Genomic DNA, 4,740 nt, shown 5'->3' on the forward strand with positions numbered 1-4,740 from the left:
GATGAATCCACTCGGGACTCAGAACAGTTTGTTGTATTTAAACACAAGGTGGTGCTCTTAAGAACCTACAGGCCACGTGGAGAGGTGCGGAGAGACGTCATGGTGCTGGAGGCCGCTCTGCTCCCTGCCTTCTGCCAGCAGGCAAGTTTCAGGTTTCCTTTAGCAACTCTTCAGGGTGAATTCCTTGTGGCAGCGGTTGAAGGAAATGGGAATTTGGGCGTTTGATTATCAAAAGGCTCAGAAAACTGCTTGCCCTTGCCTTCCCCCAGGTTGTTGTTTAGGTCTTGCTGCAGGAATTTCTCTTCTTCACTGCCCACAGGGCACAGAGCTGGGACCTGTTCAGCCCACTGCAGCCAGAGCTTGGAGTAACCCACTTCTTTGTTCCAGATGGTGGGAAATACAGGCAGGGTTCAGGTGGGTGCTCCTCACACCCATTTTCATGAGCAGAAGCACCGCTGACCTCTTTCCTCCTATGGCCTTGGGGCTCTCAGGTGGCTGCTGAGCGAAGGAGAGCAGCACTGCCCTGGGCTGCTGCCTCTGTGGGGCAGCTCTGCCCCATGGCTGTGTCAGCTGCCTCAGGTCTGGAGCTTAAGTAAGAGGGGGGGGGCTTAGGAGGGTACAGGCCACAAGACAATGTGTTGGAAGACTTCCTGGATTCCACATCTGCTTTTCACTTCCACTGCTGTGTGTGGAGAGGCCGGCACAGGGAGTGCTGGGTCCAGGTGGCCCCGGGGCCACTGTTGGTGGGGTTTGGGCCCTGTGATGCCACTGTCCCCACGGGGCGTTTCTCTGTCCTGTGTCTGTTCCCAAGGCCCCTCCCCAGCCCCTACATCTGGGAGCTCCCATCCCATGGCAGTGCTGACTTTCATCCTGAGCTGCTCTTGGACTCACTGTTGAATTGTTACTATCTCAAACCCACTCCTTGTCACATCTTCTGGGAGTAGGCAGAGGCATTGAAAAACCTGAGGCCAAAAATAGGGAGAGAGAATTGCGGTTTTTCAGTTCTGAGTCAAACCCAGCTCTGGGGCGTCCCTTGTCCCCACAGCCAGCGTTGGACCTCTGGGGTCCCAGTGCCGTGTGCTGGGCTCTGAGCGGGGCTTTGCACCACCGGCAGCCCGCATCCCCTGTGTTCCGTGTGGGCTTTGGTCCGGGTCGCAGAGGGTTAAGTCACACGCAGTGTCAGAGCCTGTCCAGTTTCATTCTGGTTGTGAATACCTCCCAGGGCTGAACTGTTTTTGTGTCCTACCTGGGAGCAGAGCAGGGCTATCCTGGAGGCTGCAGTGTTTGGGTCAGTGCTCCCAGGGAACAGCAGCTCCGTGAAATAATTCTGCTTCTGCAGGAATTAAAAAGGAAACTTTCTACTCTATCTCACACACAGCATCCTCTCTTTGCAGCAGACAAAGATCAGGCACTGGAGAGGAGCCCTGGGGCTGGCGCTGCTGTTTCCATCGGCCATTTCCATCGTGGTGTGCTGTGCTTAGGGCCAGGCAGGTGCTGTGCTGCACTGTGTGCTGCTGCTGGAGCTCAGCTGTGGGGCGGCCACGGGCTGTGGGGGGGCTGGGGTGCATTGTGGTGCCACATCACATCACCACTATTTTTAGTGCTCCCACTTCTGCTGCATGGTCCTATCTGTCTCTCTTTGGTCTTTTATTTTCAGTTTCTTGTTGCCGTTTCCCAATCTTGGCCCAGCACCAGGTGGGCAGCAGCTGCCGATGTATTTTTGTCTCTGTGGTGTGGAGGGGTCCGGGGGGGGGGCAGGTGCTTGTGGAGCAGCTGCAGCCAAAGGGGCACAGGACTGTGGGATGCAGAGCTGTGTTTGGGGCACCTCTTGCAGCAGAGCTGTGTGGCACAGAGCTGGGAGCAGCAGCCCCACATCGCCCAGAGCCATGAGGAGGATGCAGAAATGGGGCGATGCGTTGGCTTTGGGGTGACCTCCTGATTGTTTGGTGGAAGCAGCACTGGGGGAACCCACCTGCTCACACTGTGGCTTTTCAGTGGTTCTGGGGATGTGCAGGTGTCGGCTGGAGGTCATGTGGGAGACAGAGCAGCGGGCATCCTTGGGGATGCTGTGCCAGAGGATACAGCTCCAGTGCTGAAGGGTGCGATGGAGCTTTTTGGCAGCAATTACAGCTGTGTTCAGCCTGGTAGTCATTTTTCTAAATATATCTCTGGGTATTGAGTGGCTCAAAATCTGGGGCCTGGGGGTTCTGTGATGGCTTCTTACTGCTGTAGTGGAAACCATCCTCATAAGCCGGCAGATGCTCGCTGTGCTGTGGAACCCTTCAGACCTTCAGGAGCTGCTGTACGTTTCCAGCTCCAAGGGCTCAGGCCAGGCTGAGAGAGAGCGCAGCTCCGTCCCTCGGCTGCTGCGGCCTCTCGGTGCCTGCATGTGAGGGCAGCAGCACACAGCAGCGCTCTGCTGTGCAAATCCCACCCCTTTCCCTACAGAGCAATCTGGGCTCAGATGCTGTAGAGCTGTGGGTCGCTCTGTGGATGCAGTGAGCGGACAGTGCTGTGTGTCCCTATCTGATGGCTGCACCCCTGGAGCAGAGGTTGTGCCACATCTCCTGAGCCCTGCATGAGGGTAATGCAGTTGCCGCTTGCTGGCTAAGATGCAATTTCGGTGTCTGGGTGTGGAGGTGAGTGCTGCAGTACCCTGAAAGGGGTCGGGGCAGCAGTGTTTCCCCCAGCACATGGAGCTCCGCGAGCACTGCCCTTCCTCACAGCTTTTCTTACTGTGCAGACCTAAAGCACTGCGCTCTTAAGTCAGAGCGTGAATGTAACCAGAACAGGATCGAGCGAGCTGTAGGAGCTGGCAGTGGTGGCACTAAACAAGGTTAAAGCCATCTGATAACAACATCCCATTACAGGAGATGAATTACCAGTATCCTGCAGTGGTGAAATACCAAACTTTCTTGTGACAAAGCATTGATTTTCCCAGAAAGGAAAGCGAGAGCGAGCTGCAGTGACATGGCAGTGTGAGCAGAGGGGATAGCGATGACAGCACTGAGCAAATATCTCCTGCACAGAGCCCAGCTCCTGACCTTTAGCAGCGCTCGGGGCCGTGCGCCCGTTTAGGATGTCACAAATCATGACAGGCTTCCTCCCAGCGAGTGGAGCACAGAGGTAATCAGAGCAGTTTGGAGGGACGGATTCCTGAGCAGTTCCTGCACTGACTCGGATCAGCCACGTGCCAGCAGTAAAACCAACCAGGCGACGTTGGGGTGAGAGCTCTTAACCCTGCATTGACATTACCAACCCAGTAGAGGAGATGGCCCTGTGCTTGTAGTGCTGCAGAACTGCAGGCAGGATACAAACATCCGTATCAGGATTAACCATGAGGATCCCAGTAGTGTGTCCCACACTGAGTAGATGGCTCTGAGACTGCTGCCACCTCCATGGGGAACTGCAGGAGCCCCTAGGGCTCAGCCTGAGGTCTTGTGCTCTGAAATGAAGACTGTGCTGTGAGCACGTCTCTCGCAGTGGCACTGAAACTCACATCATAGAGTGCAGGACTGAAGAGCTCTAAGGTACCTTGAAGACTGACATTAATTACGCAGTAATTTTCTACCTGTGATCTATGATGGACCTGTTGCTGATCCCCAGACAGATGGCGAGTCACACAGGATGGGCTTCTCCTCTTTATTTCCATCTGCTATATTTCATTAAGGCAGCTAAAAATAAAAATATCCTGAATGTTATTTTTCCATGCAAGCTACTGCTACAGCAATTTGATACGGCCATGACTGGAGTTTCCGAGCGACAAGGAGTTCTTAACTGATTTGTGATCCTTGGCATGAAAAGAGGCCAAGACCCTCTACATCATGCTCAGTGTGAGCGTTGTGCTTCCCTCCACATCCTGCAGAAGACTCAATTCACAACAACTTCTCTGGTAGAAGGGGAGCAGCACAGGCGCTGCTGTCTGCTCTGAGCGGAAGTTCCCATTTTTAGGTTCTAATTATTGCAGATGGTGCCATGAATGGTGATGCAATCAGTCAGTTGAGATCCTTCAGGTATGAAGTCCTCTTCTGTGTGCTGGGAATGCGTCCCCAAACCGCTGCTCTGAGCTTTCAGCTGGTGCAGTGCACAGAGCTTCTTAGAGCTTTGTTTTGGGCATTGTTGGGATTTGGTTTCATGGATTTTTCAGCTCTATTGCACCTTTGCACAGCGAAGCCCTGCTATTGCACACACAGCTCTACTAATCTCAGTTCCCAGACGTGGCTGATGCTTAGGCATCACAACTGAGGATGGACTCTGGCACTGAGATTTTTAGGCCCAGGCTATTTTTGTTCCTGGCTCCACCAGGTGTCTGAATGCTGAGATCTGAATGCTGAGTGTGGACGCACGCAGGAGATGAGCTCTATTACTTCACCTTACTTCAAAAAGCCAAAAGAAAGCTCTTTAAAGCCCTTTCAGGCAGCACAGCTCGCAGCACCACGAATGTTCTGTCTCACTGACGGTGCCTGCAGCTCTGCTTGAGAGCCTTTGTTCCGACCCCTCCTTTCTCCTCACTCCATGCTTTGACAAACAAGCTGTTTCCTCACCCTCCTGGCAGCGCTCCCACGAGGAAATTCCTGCTCTGCAGCCCCAGCATGGAGCAGCCGCACCGTCAGGCCTCCTCTTGGGTCACGTTGCTTCCCCATTCGCCGGGGCCCAGCCCTCACCCCAGCAGAACCTTTGGCTCTGTTCTTGTGCCTGTTCTTCCCCTCCGTTTATTGGAGTTCCACCCTGAGCTCACAT

The sequence above is a fragment of the Centrocercus urophasianus genome, unplaced genomic scaffold (assembly GCF_019232065.1).
Source record: "Centrocercus urophasianus isolate 14NV4802_14NV808 unplaced genomic scaffold, USGS_Curo_1.0 seq_40, whole genome shotgun sequence".
Taxonomy (NCBI): domain Eukaryota; kingdom Metazoa; phylum Chordata; class Aves; order Galliformes; family Phasianidae; genus Centrocercus; species Centrocercus urophasianus.